Raw genomic sequence first — 19,669 nt, 5'->3', positions numbered from 1 at the left:
CGTGTCGCAACGAAGCCATCCCTGGTATCCACGACCCGCGGACGACACGACCCGATCCGCACCTGACCCGCGCCTCCACCTCACTGCCAGCGTGTCTCTCTCGTCCACTCAGGTGCTGCCACGTGTCATTGTCTCGCTGACGTGGCGCTGACGTCACTGCTGACGTGGCAGATAAGCGGGACCCTCCCTAAGGTTTTTTTGGTGAGCTCTTTCCGATTCTGCACTCCGATTTTTCATTTTTTGCTCCGAAATTGTCGTTTTCTCTCCTCTCTTTGATCTTTGTGACCACTATCATGGAAAAGCCAGATATTTTTGCTGCCACCGACAGAAAGGGTAAATTCTGTCGAAATTGTAACCGTTCTGGGCACCTCTTCCCCGACTGTCCTTCTGTTGAATGTCGCACATGCCACAAGACAGGTCATATTAGCTACCATTGTTCACAGCTGTTTTGCAGTTACTACAAGTTCTCGGGACATTTAATTACTGCCTGTCCTACTCACCTACCACGTCCTGATCCACTCCACTCAACTCCTGTCTCTCTATCTGATATTGCATCTCTTCTTCAGCGTCTTTTCTCTGTTTCTGGTAATACCCCTGCTGCTTTATCGACCCCTCCAGGTAATTCTAAATGGTATTTTGACTCGGGTTGTTTTAATCACATGTCTCCGTTACATAATATTTTCTTGTCCATCTCTACCACTACAAATGGACCTTCTGTCAATACTGCAAATGGCTCCCTCTTGCACGCAACACACAAGGGTTCTATATCCCAGTCAACTCTTAATCTTCCTGATACTTATTATATTCCCAAATTAAACTTCAATCTTATTTCTGTTGGTCAACTTGTTGATCCGGGTTTTGAAGTCACTTTTTCCGTTTCTGACTGTCGTGTATAGGATCCTCGGACGGGACAAATCATCGGGATTGGACGTAAGGTCGGAAGGTTGTTTGAACTCGAGAATCTTCATATTCCTCCTGTACCAAATCTCTGTGCTGCTTCTTCTCCCTCTACCCTTCACTTATGGCATCAACGTCTTGCCCACACCTCCTTAGGAAAACTGCGTCCTCTTGTGTCTCAGGGTGTTTTAGGTTAGGTTCCAAATGAATCTTTTGATTGAATTTCTTGCCAAACTGCCAAACAACCTGCTTTATATTTTCACAATAATTCATCTCTTGCTTGCCCTCCTTTTGATCTCATTCACTCTGATGTTTGGGGCCCACTCCCACTGCTTCTATGGGCGGAGCTCGATACTTTGTCATTTTCATTGATGATTATTCCCGTTTTACTTGGGTTTATTTGATGACTAATCGCCATGAGTTACCTCATATCTATATCAACTTTGCTACTATTATTAAAACTCAGTTTTCCAAGGTCATTAAGGTTTTCCGACGTGATAATGCTATGGAATACCGTGATTTCAAACTCTTAGCCTTTCTTGCAGAACAGGGTACTTTGTCAGAGTTTTCTTGTCCTGGTACGTCTCAACAAAATGGTAGAGCTGAATGCAAACACCGTCACATTCTTGACTCCGTCCGTGCAATGCTCCTTTCTTCTTCATGTCCCGGGCGTACTTGGGGTGAAGCTGTTCTTACTGCTGTTCATGTTATCAATAGACTCCCTTCTTCTGTTCTTGGTAATGTTACTCTCTTTGAGCGTCTTTATCATACCCCCCAGATTATAGTTCTATTCGAGTTTTCAGTTATGTATGTTTTGTTCTTCTTCAGCCTCATGAACATAGTAAACTTGAACCTCGGGCTCGTATGTGTTGTTTTCTTGGTTATGGCACTGAACACAAGGGTTATCATTGTTGGGATCCTCTCTCTAAACGTATTCGTATATCTCGTCATGTTGTCTTCTGGGAGCACCACATGTTTTCTCGGTTCTCATTCTTTGAGTCCATTCCTACTACTCAGTCACCTTTGTTTACTAACCCCGATGTTGATCTTTTTCCTAGTGATGATTCTCCAGATTCTCTCTCGAGTGACCCTCCACAGCCTCCTGTTCTTTCGCCTTCTCCATCTCCCGATGATTCCAGACCGGACGATGATCCTGCTCCTACCGTCATGCCTCCTCCTCCCGCTCGTTCTTCTAGGGTAAGGAATCCACCTCCTCATCTTCTTGATTATCATTACTTTTCTACTATCCTTCATCAACATGAACCTAAGTCATTCAGAGAAGCCTCCTCAAACCCAAATTGGCAACAAGCAATGCAGGAAGAAATATAGGCACTTGAAAAAGCACACACTTGGAATTTGGTTGATCCTCCTTCTGATCAGGAAGTTGTGGGCAGTAGATGGGTATACAAGATCAAGACTCGCTCTGATGGCTTTATTGACCGTTATAAGGCCCGCTTGGTTGCTCAAGGTTGTAAGCAAGAGTATGGTATTGATTATGAAGAGACTTTTGCTCATGTCGCTCGTCTTACGTCTGTTAGAGCTCTTCTTGCCATTGCCGCGGTTAAAAAATGGTCTCTCAGTCAGATGGATGTGAAGAATGCATTTCTTAATGGGGATTTAAAAAAGAAAGTCTATATGAAACCACCTCCGGGATATCCTTGTCCTTCTAATAGGGTTTGTCTCCTTCGTAAGGCACTTTATGGACTTAAGCAAGCTCCTCGTGAATGGTTTGACAAGTTCAGCACTACCATATGCAGTCTTGGTTTTACTTCTAGCCCTCATGAGAATGCCCTCTTCATTCGTAAAAGCGAACGTGGAGTTGTTCTTCTACTTTTGTATGTTGATGACATGATCATTACTGGGGATGATGTTGATAGTATCTCTGATCTCAAGGCCTCACTTCACCGTACCTTTGAGATGAAAGATCTTGGTTCTCTCAGCTATTTTCTTGGTCTCGAGGTCATCTCCACCGATGATGGCATTTATCTCTCTCAGGTTAATTATGCTTCAGATCTTCTTGCTCGCACTGGGATTACAGATAATCGTACTGAGTCTACTCCTCTTGAGCCTAATGTTCGATTTACCCCTATGGATGGCACTGTTTTGGATAATCCAACTCTCTATCGACAGTTAGTTGGCGGTCTCGTCTACTTAACTGTCACCTGACCAGACATCGCCTATCCGGTTCATGTACTTAGCCAGTTCTTGTCAGCTCCTCGTACTACTTACTATGCGGCAGTTCTTCGCATTCTTCGCTACATCAAAGGCACTCTATTACATGGCCTTTATTTTTCTGCCCATTCCTCTTTGTCTCTTCAGGCTTACTCCGATACTGATTGGGCTGGTGATCTCACTGATCGTCGTTCTACTACTGGTTACTGTTTGTTTCTTGGCGACGCTCTCATTTCTAGGCGTGCTAAGAAGCGAACGTTCACTGCTCGCTCAAGCACAAAAGCTGAGTACCGTGCCCTCGCCGACACCACTGCTGAAGTTATCTCGGTTCGTTGGCTTCTCGAAGATCTGGGTGCTCCTCAGTCGTCCCCTACTGATATTTTTTGTGATAACCGCAGTGCTATTCAGATCGCCCATAATGATATGTTTCATGAACGCACCAACACACATTGAGATTGATTGTCACTTTGTTTGGCAACGTATCCTTATTGATGCTGTTCGTCTCATTGCTGCTGGTATACTAGATCAGACTGTTGATATCTTCACGAAAGCTCATCACCCGACTCGTTTCTGGACTTTGTTATCCAAACTCAAGTTGGTATCCTTAGCTCCCACTTGAGTTTGAGGGAGGATGTTAGAGAATCATTAGCATCAATTTAGACCAATTAGTATCGTCTATATTTATATAGTATATCTGTATATTAATTATAGGATTCTATGCTTTTATTATTTTGATTCATTTAGCACCTATAAATACCCCTTGTATATTGTACCTTTGATCACACTCAATAATACACTTTTCAGATTACTCTCTCAGTCTCTTGTTTCTAATATTGGAGACAGAGACTGAAACTTTAATAACATTTTATACTTAAAATACTCTCATTTCAATTAATTAATTCTAATTTTATTTTTTGTGCAAATTAAATTAGAGTTTTATCTTTATCTTAGTCTTTGTCTCTCATTTTACATCAAACACAATACTGAGACTTATTTCCATCTCTAACTTTTAATTTTTGTCTCTCAGTCTCAGTCTTTCAATCTCTGTTTTTCTTCTAAATGCTACGTAAAGAACTAGAAAATATTTTCATCATTCTAGATTCTTCTACTAGTTACATATTGGAAATTTGTCGAAGATAAATGCCCCTGTTGATAAAGCATTAACTTGTATATTTTATTTATAACAATATGAGTTTATTTTTTACTGATGTTGAAATATGAAGATTATTTTAAATTTCTAACAGATATTTTGTAAGTGTTGCTATAATAAAACTCAAATGTACTTAAAGGCACTTTGATTTTAGAATAATATACACGGTATCTTTTAAGAATTCATATATTGGAGATCTTTCTTTCTAAAGCTACTGCAAAATGATGTACTAAGCAGATTTGGGACAATACTCCTCGAATATGGCAATATAATACATCCCTCGTTTTAAAGGAAATCGTAAAGTATAGAAGAATAACAAATGTTTTTAGAATATAAGTGTTTCGATAATTTTAGTCATTAATTTTAATTATAAAAATATATAATATATATTTATTAAAATTAATGATTAAAATTATTAAGATATTCGTATTTTATGAATATTTAAAAAAATTTAAAGTATAAATAACCTAAAAATAAGTAAAAATAAAAAAATACTTTATATAATTTTAGACTTTCTTCATGTCTCTGTCATTAGCTTTTTTTTAAGGATAAAATATATTTTTTATTTTTGAAATTTGTCAAAAATTTTAAAGATATTTTTAAATTTTATTTTATTTTAATTTTTTTCAAAAAAAATTTTATTTGTATTAAATATATCTCTAACACTTAAATTTTCAAAAAATTTAGGACTAATATAATAATAATGTATAACAACTATCTCTAATTTGCTTGTGTTGATGATTGTTCTGGTAAAATTGTTGTTGAATTCATCCTAAGTTTTTTGAAAAATTAGGCGTCAGGGGTATATTTGATGCAAATCGAAAACTTTTAAAAAAAAATTAAAACAAAATAAAACTTAGAAATATTTTAAAAATTTTTAGCAAAATTTAAAAATAAAAAATATACTTTATCCTTTTTTTAATATATGAAAAGAATCATATTTATCGGTATATTTAAAATATAATTTTTTTTTATCATTTTAAGTAATATTTTTTTATTATGCAGGTAGAAACTATTTTACAGTTAAGGAATGCAAAATAGAGGAATAATGCTATAGTGCATACAGGTGGCATAGCGGACCAACCCACTCTGCCAAAGTCTACCCAAATACAGTATGGGCCGGTCTACACCCGTCAAATTGATATGGACTCAACTTGCTACCTCGTCCCGCCAAAGGGCGAATTGGCGGGTTGGTGGGTAGGCTCGCCTCTTTTTTTTTTTTTTTTTTTTGAAAGATTTTAAAATAATATGATTCTCAATTTCAAACACATTTAAATCACAATATTAACCATAATAACTTAATAAGTCTCAAACACAACAGTAATAAAACATAATCACATAACTCATATCAGATAATCAAACTACACTTAAAACAAAACACACAACGTAATTCATAAATCAACACACAATTTTTGTGAAATATCTCCACATATCAGATGTTGTTGCCTCCGTCTTTTTCTTTCTAATGTTTTCTGCAGGTTTATATCTATCTTTGTTTTCAGGATTGTGTCAGATTTTCACCATCAACTTCCATAGAGTTATCCATGACAGAATCCATAACTCAACCTAAATAACACAACGATATCTAAATCAGTAAGATAGTAACTACTAACTACATCATCAAAAACTAAATTAATTACAAAATAACAGTAAGAGAATCTTCAAACGAAATCAATAACAGTAATCAAACAGAATCAGTAATCAATAATAAACATAATCAATAATCAAATAGAATCATCAACGCATCAAACATACCTCCCAAAATAGAAAAATAAAAGAAAAATTAACAAATATCTTACCAGTTATCAGAGGAGGAGCTTGCCGCCGTCGAGAGAGCCAGAGACGAGCTGTGAGAGAGAAGAAATGAGCACGCCGCCGCACGTGAGAGAGACTTGCCACCGCTGAGAGGAAGAGTTATGAGAGAGGAGAGACGAGTGCATCGTCGCGAATGTGAGGGAGCCAGAGACGACGAGAGGCATATCTGTGAGAGAGGAGAGGCGAGTTCCACGACGAATGTCAGGAAGACTTGCCGCCATCGAGAGGCAGAGTTTTGTTAAATTATTAAAATAACCTTAAAAAATATGACAACTCTCTACTCTCTTTTTTTTTTGCGATTTTGGCGGTTTAACCTGGCATGTTAGACCCATTTTGCCACCGCTAATAGCGCATTTGTTGTCATCGCAATAGCAGCGAAACAGATCTTCTACAATAACACAAGTGCTGCTTGCGAAATCGCTGACACCACTATATAACAATGCATGAAGCCCTTACGCATTGCACTGAAATCATTTGCAAAGTGTTTTTGCAAGGTAAATTGAGAGAGAATAGAGAAAAAGAAAGAAAAGAGAAAAAAAATTGTTAGCGTGATGACTCGAAGTAACAATATCAACCGTTTGAATCAAGCAGACATATTGAGGGCCACATTGATAACTAGATTATAATTTAAAATAAATTTTTTATTTATTATATTATAATTGTTAGTTAGTTTGATAATAGTTATAAGTTTAGGATAATTTTAATATATTAGGGTATAGATATTTATAAATTTATAGATTAGGAAGATTTTTAAATTTAATGTAGAAATCTTTTGGTTTAGGCTATATATTGTAGATTAGTATGAAACGAAATAAATGTTGATTTAGTAGATTTTTAGAGATGTTTTACATAGTAGGTATTATTGGTTAAATTTAATGCAAAAATTTTTGTATTTAGGCTAATTGCTGTAGTTTATTTTGATTGAGATGAATTGGGATCTATAGTTGATAGAGTTTTTTAGGGATTCTTTACATAATAGGTATTATTTTTAGTTGTGGTTTAAATTGAGCTTAATATCAAAATTACATAGAGTCGGCAAGTCCTATTTCCAAAGAGGAATATGGACTCAACAGTAGAGGGTCTTCCTGATGCATTGCTGCCTTATTTGGAGAAGGTTGATTTCGCCCACGCAGCTCGAGTTAAATATTTTCACATCAACAACTTGCCTTGTCAGCCTTCGTCGAGAGATAGCATCCAGAGACCCATTGTTTCATGTACCGTAGGATGAGGGTACTGATGAGCGGATAATTTATACGCTTTTTGGCATTGTTTTTACATAGTTTTCAGTATGATTTAGTTAGTTTTTAGTATATTTTTATTAGTTTTTAATTAAAAATCACATTTCTGGACTTTACTATGAGTTTGTGTGTTTTTCTGTGATTTCAGGTATTTTCTGGCTGAAATTGAGGGACCTGAGCAAAAATCAGATTCAGAGGTTGAAGAAGGACTGCAGATGCTGTTGAATTCTGACCTCCCTGCACTCAAAGTGGATTTTCTGGAGCTACAGAACTCCAAATGGCACGCTTCTAATTGCGTTGGAAAGTAGACATCCAGGGCTTTTCAGTAATATATAATAGTTTATACTTTGCCCGAGTTTATATGACGTAAACTGGCATTAAACGCCAGTTCCATGCTGCATTCTGGAGTCAAACGCCAGAAACAGGTTGTAAAGTGGAGTTCAACGCCAAAAACACGTTACAAACTGGCGTTCAACTCCAAGAATGACCTCTTCACGTGTAAAATTCAAGCTCAGCCCAAGCACACACCAAGTGGGCCCCGGAAGTGGATTTCTACATCATTTACTCAATTCTGTAAACCCTAGTAACTAGTTTAGTATAAATAGGACATTTTACTATTGTATTAGACATCTTGGGACGTTTAGTTCTTGGATCATGGGGGCTGGCCATTCGGCCATGCCTGAACCTTTCACTTATGTATTTTTCAACGGTAGAGTTTCTACACACCATAGATTAAGGTGTGGAGCTCTGCTATTCCTCAAAGATTAATGCAAAGTACTACTGTTTTTCTATTCAATTCAACTTATTCCGCTTCTAAGATATTCATTTGCACTTCAATATGATGGATGGGATGATCGTGACAGTCATCATCATTCTCAACTTATGAACGCGTGCCTGACAACCACTTCCGTTCTACCTTAGATTGAATGGATATCTCTTGGATATCTAATACAGGGGACCGAGTCCGAGTTATTAGCGTCTTCGTGGTATAAGTTAGAACCCATGAATGGCCATTCCTGAGATCCGGAAAGTCTAAACCTTGTCTGTGGTATTCCGAGTAGGATCTGGGAAGGGATGGCTGTGACGAGCTTCAAACTGCGAGTGCTGGGCGTAGTGACAGACGCAAAAGGATCAATGGATCCTATTCCAGTATGATCGAGAACCGACAGATGATTAGCCGTGCCGTGACAGAGCATTTGGACTTTTTTCACAGAGAGGATGGGATGTAGCCATTGACAACGATGATGCCCTACATAAAGCTTGCCATGGAAAGGAGTAGGATTAATTGGATGAAGACAGCAGGAAAGCAGAGATCAGAGGAACGAAAGCACATCCATACGCTTATCTGAAATTCTCACCAATGAATTACATAAGTATCCCTATCCTATTTTAATTTTCATCCACTATAATCTCTTAATACATTTGAATCTGCCTGACTGAGATTTACAAGGTGACCATAGCTTGCTTCAAGCCGACAATCTCCGTGGGATCGACCCTTACTCACGTAAGGTTTATTACTTGGACGACCCAGTGCACTTGCTGGTTAGTTGTACGAAGTTGTGAAATAGATATAAGATCATGAACGTGCGTATCGAGTTTTTAGCCCCGTTACCAAGGAATGGAATGATCACGATTTCGCACACCAAGTTTTTGGCACCGTTGCCGGGGATTGTTCGAGTTTGGACAACTGACGGTTCATCTTGTTGCTCAGATTAGGTAACTTTCTTTTCGTTTTCTTTTCAAAAAAAAAATTTCTTCAAAAATCTTTCAAAAAAATTTTTTCCCTTTGTTTTCGAAAATTATTTTAAAATTTTTAAGAATGAATTCTAAAGTTTCAAAATGGTATGCTGAAGTTTGGTTGGCCATCAAGCTTTAGACTAACCTGGTATGATTCCTGGAATCTTGATTGAGAACTTTGAATTCATTGCTTCCTTTTCCCTATATGTTTTCAAAAAAAAATAAAAATATACAAAAATCTAAAAAAAATTAATAAAATAAAAAAACATAAAAAATATATATTTTGTGTTTCTTGTTTGAGTCTTGAGTCAATTTTTAAGTTTGGTGTCAATTGGATTTTTTCTAAAAATTTATGCATTTTTCGAAAATTCATGCATTCATAGTGTTCTTCATGATCTTCAAGTTGTTCTTGGTAAGTCTCCTTGTTTGATCTTCATATTTTCTTGTTTTGTGTCTTTTCTTGTTTTTCATATGCATTTTCAATTTGTTAGTGTCTATACATGAAAAATCTTTAAGTTTGGTGTCTTGCATGTTTTCTTTTCTTGAAAATTTTTCAAAAATAAGTCTTGATGTTCATCTTGATCTTCAAAGTGTTATTGGTGTTCATCTTGACATTCATAGTGTTCTTGCATGCATTGAGTGTTTTGATTCATAATTTTTATGTTATGAGTCTTTTTCATGTTTTTTTCTTTCTTCATTAAAAATTCAAAAATAAAAAAATATCTTTTCCTTATTTTACTCAAAATTTTCGAAAATATGATTTGATTTAGTCAAAAAGTTTTTAAAGTTAATTATTTCTTATGAATCAAATCAAATTTTCAATTTAAAAATCTTATCTTTTCAAAATCTTTTTCAAAAATCAAATCTTTTTCATTTTAACTTCATATTTTTGAAAACTTTTTTAAATTTAATTTTCAAAATCTTTTTCTTATTTTATTTCTTAATTTTCAAAATCTTTACTAACATTTAATGTGATTGATTGAAAAATTTCAAGTTGTTACTTGCTTATTAAAAAAGATTCAATCTTTAAACTTTAGAATCATATCTTTTTAGTTTCTTGTTAGTCAAGTAATCAATTTTAGTTTTCAAAATCAAATCTTTTTAATTTTCTTTTCAAATCTTTTTCAAATTCAATTTCAAAATCTTTTCTAACTTCTTATCTTTTTAAAATTGATTTTCAAATCTTATCTTTTTGTTTCAATCATATCTTTTTAAATTTCAATCATATCTTTTTCAAAAACAAATTTCAAAACTTTTTCAATCAATCTTATCTTTTTGTTTCAATCATATCTTTTTCAAAACTACCTAACTAATCCTCTCTCTCTTATTTTCGAAAATACCTCCCCCTTTTTCAAAATTCCTTTTTAATTAACTAATTGTTTTAATTTTAATTTAATTTCAACTTTAATTTTCGAAATCTAACTTTCAATTTTAATTTTTATTTTAATTAAATTTCGAAATTCTCTCTCTCATCTCCTTCTATTTATTTATTCATCTACTAACACTTCTCTCCCATCCAAAAATTCGAACACCACCTCCCTCTCAGTGTTCGAATTTTTCCTCTTCTCTTCTTTACATTACATTCTTTTCTTCTTCTACTCACACAAAGGAATCTCTATACTATGACATAGAGGATTCCATATTTTATTTGTTATTTCCTTCTTTGTCATATGAGCAGGAGAAGGACAAGAACATTCTTGTTGAAGCAGATCCTGAACCTGAAAGGACTCTAAAAAGGAAACTAAGAGAAGCTAAAATACAACAATCCAGAGACAACCTTACAGGAATTTTCGAACAGGAAGAGGAGATGGCAGCCGAAAATAATAATAATGCAAGGAGGATGCTTGGTGACTTCACTGCACCTAATTCCAATTTACATGGAAGAAGCATCTCAATTCCTGCCATTGGAGCAAACAACTTTGAGTTGAAACCTCAATTAGTTTCTCTGATGCAGCAGAACTGCAAATTTTATGGACTTCCATCTGAAGATCCTTTTCAGTTCTTAACTGAATTCTTGCAGATCTGTGATACTGTTAAGACCAATGGAGTAGATCTTGAAGTCTACAGGCTCATACTTTTCCCTTTTGCTGTAAGAGACATAGCTAGAATATGGTTGGACTCTCAACCTAAGGATAGCCTGAACTCTTGGGATAAGCTGGTCAAGGCTTTCTTAGCCAAGTTCTTTCCTCCTCAAAAGCTTAGTAAGCTTAGAGTGGATGTTCAAACCTTCAGACAGAAAGAAGGTGAATCCCTCTATGAAGCTTGGGAGAGATATAAGCAACTGACCAAAAAGTGTCCTTCTGACATGCTTTCAGAATGGACCATCCTGGATATATTCTATGATGGTCTGTCTGAATTAGCTAAGATGTCATTGGATACTTCTGCAGGTGGATCTATTCACCTAAAGAAAACGCCTGCAGAAGCTCAAGAACTCATTGACATGGTTGCTAATAACCAGTTCATGTACACCTCTGAGAGGAATCCTGTAGGTAATGGGATGCCTCAGAAGAAGGGAGTTCTTGAAATTGATACTCTGAATGCCATATTGGCTCAGAATAAAATATTGACTAAGCAAGTCAATATGATTTCTCAGAGTCTGAATGGAATGCAAGCTGCATCCAACAGTACTCAAGATGCATCTTCTTAGGAAGAAGCTTATGATCCTGAGAACCCTACAATAGCAGAGGTGAATTACATGGGTGAACCCTATGGAAACACCTATAATCCCTCATGGAGAAATCACCCAAATCTCTCATGGAAAGATCAACAAAAGCCTCAACAAGGCTTTAATAATGGTGGAAGAAACAGGTTTAACAATAGTAAACCTTTTCCATCATCTTCTCAGCAACAGATAGAGAACTCTGAACAAAATACCTCTAATTTAGCAAACTTAGTCTCTAATCTGTCCAAGGCCACTCTAAGTTTCATGAGTGAAACAAGGTCCTCCATAATAAATTTGGAGGCACAAGTGGGCCAACTGAGTAAGAAAATTACTGAAACACCTCCTAGTACTCTCCCAAGCAATACAGAAGAGAATCCAAAGAGAGAGTGCAAGGCCATTGATATAATCAATATGGCCGAATGCATGGAGGACAGAGAGGACGTAAACCCCACTGAGGATAACCTCATGGGACGTCACTCAAGCAAGAAGGAGTTTCCCTTTGAGGAACCAAAGGAATCTGAGGCTCATCTAGAGACCATAGAAATTCCATTGAACCTCCTTATGCCCTTCATGAGCTCTGATGAGTATTCTTCTTCTGAAGAGAATGAGGATATTACTGAAGAGCAAGTTGCCAAGTACCTTGGTGCAATCATGAAGCTGAATGCCAAATTATTTGGTAATGAGACTTGGGAAGAAGAACCTCCCTTGCTCACCAATGAACTAAGTGATCTGGATCAACTGACATTGCCTCAGAAGAAATAGGATCCTGGAAAGTTCTTGATACCTTGTACCATAGGTATCATGACCTTTGAGAAAGCTCTATGTGACCTTGGGTCAGGGATAAACCTCATGACACTCTCTGTAATGGAGAAACTGGGAATCTCTGAGGTGCAAGCTGCTAGAATCTCATTAGAGATGGCAGACAACTCAAGAAAATAGGCTTATGGACAAGTAGAGGACGTACTAATAAAGGTTGAAGGCCTTTACATCCCTGCTGATTTCATAATCCTAGACACTGGGAAGGAAGAGGATGAATCCATCATCCTTGGAAGACCCTTCCTAGCCACAGCAAGAGCTGTGATTGATGTGGACAGAGGAGAGTTGGTCCTTCAACTGAATGAGGACTGCCTTGTGTTCAAAGCTCAAGGATCTCCTTCTGTAACCATGGAGAGGAAGCATGAAAAGCTTCTCTCACTACAGAGTCAACCAAAGCCCCCACAGTCAAACTTAGAGTTTGGTGTTGGGACAACCAAACTCTAAGTTTGGTGTTGGGAGGTCCCAACCTTGCTCTGATTATCTGTGACGCTCCATGAGAGCCCACTGTCAAGTTATTGACATTAAAGAAGCGCTTGTTGGGAGGCAACCCAATGTTATTTAATCATATCTATTTTATTTTCTCTTTGTTATTTCATGTTTTATTAGGTTGATGATCATGTGGAGTCACAAAAACTACTGAAAAATTGAAAGCAGAATGAAAAACAGCATTGAAAACAGAACACCCTGGAGGAAGGACTCACTGGCGTTCAAACGCCAGTAAGGAGCATCTGGCTGGCGTTCAACGCCAGAACAGAGCATGGAGCTGGCGCTGAACGCCAGAAACAAGCATGGAGCTGGCGTTCAACGCCAGAAATATGCTGCATATTGGCGTTGAACGCCCAGAACAAGCATCACTTCGGCGTTTAAACGCTAGAAATGCATGCAAAGGCATTTTACATGCCTAATTGGTGCAGGGATGTAAATCCTTGACACCTCGGGATCTGTGGACCCCACAAGATCCCCACATACCTCCACTTACCTTCCCTCCTCATAATCCTATATCACCCTTTCCCAAGAACCCTTCACCAATCACCTCAATCTCTCTTCCCCTTCACCTCTTCACCACTCACATCCATTTCTTCTTCTTCTATTCTTTTTTCTTTTGCTCGAGGGCGAGCAATATTCTAAGTTTGGTGTGGTAAAAGCATAAGCTTTTTGTTTTTCCATTACCATTGATGGCACCTAAGACCGGCGAAACCTCTAGAAAAGAGAAAGGGAAGACAAAAGCTTCCACCTCCGAGTCATGGGAGATGGAGAGATTCATCTCAAGGGTCTATAGCTCAGTGGTAGAACATTTGACTGCAAATTAAGAGATCCCTGAGATACCTCAGGGGATACATTTTCTTCCACACAATTAATGGGACAACTAAGGGTGGAACATCAAGAGCACTCCATCATCCTTCATGAAATTAGAGAAGATCAAAGAGCAATGAGGGAGGAGCAACAAAGACAAGGAAGAGACATAGAAGAGCTCAAGGACATCATTGGTTCTTCAAGAAAATTCCACCATCACTAAGGTGGACTCATTCCTTGTTCTTAAAATTTTCTGTTTTTCATTTTTTTTATGTTAAATGTTTATCTAGGTTTGTGTCTTATTACATGATCATTAGTAGTTAAGTGTCTATGCCTTAAAGTCATGAATATGAATCCATCACCTCTCTTAAATGAAAACTATTTTAAAAACAAAAGAACAAGAAGTACATGGTTTCGAATTCATCCTTGAAACTAGTTTAATTATCTTGATGTGGTGACAATACTTTTTGTTTTCTGAATGAATGCTTGAACAGTGCATATGTCTTTTGAAGTTGTTGTTTAAGAATGTTAAATATGTTGGCTCTTGAAAGAATGATGACAAGGAGACATGTTATTAGATATTCTGAAAAATCATAAAAATGATTCTTGAAGCAAGAAAAAGCAGTGAATATACAAAAGCTTGCAAAAAAAAATAAAAAATAGCGGAAAAAAAAGAGCAAAAAGCCAGTAACCCTTAAAACCAAAAGGCATGGGTAATAAATAGGATCCAAGGCTTTGAGCATCAGTGGATAGGAGGGCCTAAAGGAATAAAATCCTGGCCTAAGTGGCTAAACCAAGCTGTCCCTAACCATGTGCTTGTGGCGTGAAGGTGTCAAGTGAAAACTTGAGACTGAGCGGTTAAAGTCAAGGTCCAAAGCAAAAGAAGAGTGTGCTTAAGAACCCCGGACACCTCTAATTGGGGACTTTAGCAAAGCTGAGTCACAATCTGAAAAGGTTCACCCAGTTATGTGTCTGTGGCATTTATGTATCCGGTGGTAATACTGGAAAACAAAGTGCTTAGGGCCACGACCAAGAATCATAAAGTAGCTGTGTTCAAGAATCAACATACTGAACTAGGAGAATCAATAACACTATCTGAACTCTGAGTTCCTATAGATGCCAATCATTCTGAACTTCAATGGATAAAGTGAGATGCCAAAACAATTCAAGAGGCAAAAAGCTACAAGTCCCGCTCATCTGATTAGAGCTATGTTTCATTGATAGTTTGGAATTTATAGTATATTCTCTTCTTTTTATTCTATTTGATTTTTAGTTTCTTGGGGACAAGCAACAATTTAAATTTGGTGTTGTGATGAGCGGATAATTTATACGCTTTTTGGCATTGTTTTTACATAGTTTTCAGTATGATTTAGTTAGTTTTTAGTATATTTTTATTAGTTTTTAATTAAAAATCACATTTCTGGACTTTACTATGAGTTTGTGTATTTTTCTGTGATTTCAGGTATTTTCTGGCTGAAATTGAGGGACCTGAGCAAAAATCAGATTCAGAGGTTGAAGAAGGACTGCAGATGCTGTTGAATTCTGACCTCTCTGCACTCAAAGTGGATTTTCTGAAGCTACAGAACTCCAAATGGCATGCTTTCAATTGCGTTGGAAAGTAGACATCCAGGGCTTTTCAGCAATATATAATAGTTCATACTTTGCCCGAGTTTATATGACGTAAACTGGCGTTCAACGCCAGTTTCATGCTGCATTCTGGAGTCAAACGCCAGAAACAGGTTGCAAAGTGGAGTTCAACGCCAAAAACACGTTACAAACTGGCGTTCAACTCCAAGAATGACCTCTCCACGTGTAAACTTCAAGCTAAGCCCAAGCACACACCAAGTGGGCCTCGGAAGTGGATTTCTACATCATTTACTCAATTCTGTAAACCCTAGTAACTAGTTTAGTATAAATAGGACCTTTTACTATTGTATTAGACATCTTGGGATGTTTAGTTCTTAGATCATGGGGGCTGGCCATTCGGCCATGCCTGAACCTTTCACTTATGTATTTTTCAACGGTAGAGTTTCTACACACCATAGATTAAGGTGTGGAGCTCTGCTGTTCCTCAAAGTTTAATACAAAGTACTACTGTTTTTCTATTCAATTCAACTTATTCTGCTTCTAAGATATTCATTCGCACTTCAATATGATGGATGGGATGATCGTGACAGTCATCATCATTCTCAACTTATGAACGCGTGCCTGACAACCACTTTCGTTCTACCTTAGATTGAATGGATATCTCTTGGATATCTAATACAGGGGACCGAGTCCGAGTTATTAGCGTCTTCGTGGTATAAGTTAGAACCCATGAATGGCCATTCCTGAGATCCAGAAAGTCTAAACCTTGTCTGTGGTATTTCGAGTAGGATCTGGGAAGGGATGGCTGTGACGAGCTTCAAACTCGCGAGTGCTGGGCGTAGTGACAGACGCAAAAGGATCAATGGATCCTATTTCAGTATGATCGAGAACCGACAGATGATTAGCCGTGCTGTGACAGAGCATTTGGACCTTTTTCACAGAGAGGATGAGATGTAGCCATTGACAACGGTGATGCCCTACATAAAGCTTGCCATGGAAAGGAGTAGGATTGATTGGATGAAGACAGCAGGAAAGCAGAGATCAGAGGAACGAAAGCACCTCCATACGCTTATCTGAAATTCTCACCAATAAATTACATAAGTATCCCTATCCTATTTTAATTTTCGTTCACTATAATCTCTTAATACATTTGAATCTGCCTGACTGAGATTTACAAGGTGACCATAGCTTACTTCAAGCCGACAATCTCCGTGGGATCGACCCTTACTCACGTAAGGTTTATTACTTGGACGACCCAGTGCACTTGCTGGTTAGTTGTACGAAATTGTGAAACAGATATAAGATCATGAACGTGCGTATCGAGTTTTTAGCGCCGTTACCAAGGAATGGAATGATCACGATTTCGCACACCAGGTACCATTACTCTTTAGGATGTTGCATATCACCATGGCTTGCAGACGTATAGGTAGTCGGTAGGAGGTTGCAGCTGTAATTTTCAGACTTATTATGATTGTGACACATAAGAGAAGGTTGAGGAGGCAGTTAGAGTGTTGCCATTGCACTGGGAGCCACCAAAGGGCAGCAATCCGAGTCTTTCACCATTAAGATGATATAGTTGAAGGCTCGCCTGAGACAGATGCCTGATGATGTAAAATTGAAGCAAAACGATTGGATTCATGCACACCCATCTTGGGGATAGCATCCATGTTTTTCTGAACATTTTTCTCAGGTACTATGAAAACATGTTTCCCCGATTAAGTCAAGCAAATGCTTCTTGGCCTTTCCTAACAAACAAGTTCTGCTGTCGCATATATGTGGACTAAATAATGGCTGTGATGGGAAGGTTACACATCTCACTTAGCATAGCATTGGTGCATTCAGATAGGTTGGTAATCATGTGGCCAAACCTTTGGCCCAGAATTATAGTGTCGTAGCCAGACTTCTTTGCGAAACATATTTGCCCACGTAGAAAATTTTGATTTGAGATCTCTTAATGCTCTCATATACGCCAAATGTTTCTCCTGATTTGGAGAATATACTGCATTGATCAGGCTCATTTTTCTTTTTTTACACTGGAACCGACTCATGAAATCAGCAACCATATGACGGATACAATAATAAGCATGGTATGCCCCTAGAGGATGCCATCCACTACCCTCCTCTTTCTTTGTGGCATATATAGCTCCAGCTCTATCATATATGGCAAGAATATCTTGCTGAGGAGTCACATGCTGCTGTGAATTCCTTATAAAGAACAACCAAGACTCTATTGACTCCGACTCAACCAATTCAAAAGTAATGGAAAGAATGTTTGAGTTGTCGTCTTGTGCAAAGGCCATCAACAAAATCCATCTCTATCACCCATACAAATGTATGACATCAATAGATACCAGAGATTTGCAATACTTGAAGACTTTAATGCAGGGAGGAAATATCCCCTTATCAAATTGCATAGAACAAAAGTCTCGAAGTATGCCTTCATAATGTGGCACGAGCTTGATATCATGAACTATACTACGCAAATATTGGTCAATCGCATTTGGCAACCTCAGAAGCTGATTGTACGACTCTTTTCAATCCCCATAGAACTAAGCAATTATTTTTTGTTTCACCATCTAAAATTTCTTTTACGATAGCTTAAATATGTAACTCTACTTTACTGCCCCTTGTAGTACTCTTATCGGAACGGAAGGATTATCTAAATTGATTAATATGTCAACTATTTTTAGAAATCTTACAACAATAACATGATAAATATGTAACTATTTTCCCAAACACAAATGTAAAAATTTCAAAAATTTACCTTCTATCATGGGAAAGATAACTTTGTAGATCAGGTTGCTGTTGAGATTTGAATGATCTTGGGATGTTGTTGGCGCCAAGCACGTGTGCATAAACTCATATTTAAAAAACCCCCCCAATAACCAAGATTCTGTCAATATACAACCCGAATGCTTCACTGACAATGATACTTCAGATAATCAGATTCAACCACTTAATACTCTACACTTCGACAAATGTTGTAGTTCTTGATGGCAAGAAACAGACTCTCTACCGTAAAATCCATGACCAATTCTTAGATCTATGCGCCCATCTATATTATAGTCATTAGCACCATTAGACCAAAAGGCATTGGCTCCACTTACATAGTATCTAAATCTAATGTCGAATAATGGCTTGGAACTTGGGCTCGGCTAGGAAGTGACAAAAGTGATGGCAATACATGCCGTGAGGAAGTAAAAGATGATAAAGTCTCTAGAACAAACTTTTGTATCGTCATTGTTATCACTATTAGAATCAATTTGGATCCACTTCTCATCTGACTCAGACTCTTCGAAAGCCAAATCAGCACTGGATTCAGCCATTGGGAGAGAAAACCGATTTCTTGTGGGGAATTTGGTTCTTCCTACTGCACAACCGGTTGGGGATACACGTGAGGAAGAAGAATTACCGCCAACGTCTACTTGTTCAGTCACAATCTTTCTATGGCAATCAAACATAGCTCGCACATGATCATCATCCTTTAGCAACGATGCCTTATATTGAATATTCCTTATGGCGTCCAATGAAATGCACCAATAACAATTTTTCAAACATGCTTAATTCCAAGTATATTCTCATGTTGACTAGAATCAATCTTTTAAACTTGGTCAACGAATGCAACTACAAAGTATGCATAACAACAGAGTCACTACATTCAAAATATGCACCATCATCTTTGCATAATATTGTTATATTTGGAAAAACAACAACAACTACACGTCTATTAGCCATTTTAGAGAATTTATGTTTGTGAGAAAGAAAAAAGAAAAGATGAAAGGTGAAAGTAATTCGGTGGATGTGATATATATAGCAATCTTTCGCGACAAATTTGCATATAATTTCGCAAGTAACACATGTGCTATGGCGTTCTCATACTATTACAATGCCAATAGCTGCGCTGTAGCAATGCCCACCACTATTACGCTGCAGCATCTGTATTATAGTCTTTGTAGGCTATTTTGCAGTTTATGTCTGAACTATAGTCTGCTTGTGAAATAGTTACTGAATGTTTAAAAGGACGACAAAATTTTAAAATGTTTAAAAGAGTAAGTATAATTTTTTTAACTTATTTAAAAAAGAGCCTTCACATGTCATTAGTTTAATTAGGTTATTATCCCGCTTTGAGAAATACAATTTTCTATCCTAAGTTTCAAACAAGAACGGTTGCGATATACTAGAATTGTTGAATCTCATATAAGTTACCTTTATATATCTAATAACAAATTAGTGAATAATGTTAGGTAATTAATTTTTTAAAATTATTTTATTTATTTAAATTTTATATTTTAAATTATAAAT

The 19,669-nt window shown here is 37.1% G+C and overlaps 1 non-coding gene and 1 pseudogene across 1 annotated transcript; one reads left to right on the top strand and one right to left on the bottom strand.

The window, feature by feature from the left end:
• The first annotated feature begins 7,094 nt into the window (after positions 1 to 7,094).
• LOC148568862 (uncharacterized) lies at positions 7,095 to 12,974 on the top strand (annotated as a pseudogene).
• On the bottom strand, positions 11,213 to 11,320 carry LOC148568863 (small nucleolar RNA R71). Its single transcript, XR_015882044.1, has one exon. It is a non-coding gene; the product is annotated as a small nucleolar RNA R71 (small nucleolar RNA).
• Positions 12,975 to 19,669: the final 6,695 nt, after the last annotated feature.

The sequence above is a fragment of the Arachis ipaensis genome, chromosome B4, assembly GCF_059453495.1.
Source record: "Arachis ipaensis isolate K30076 ecotype BB chromosome B4, ASM5945349v1, whole genome shotgun sequence".
In the NCBI taxonomy this organism is placed as follows: domain Eukaryota; kingdom Viridiplantae; phylum Streptophyta; class Magnoliopsida; order Fabales; family Fabaceae; genus Arachis; species Arachis ipaensis.
This window is presented reverse-complemented; position numbering and strand designations above follow the sequence as displayed.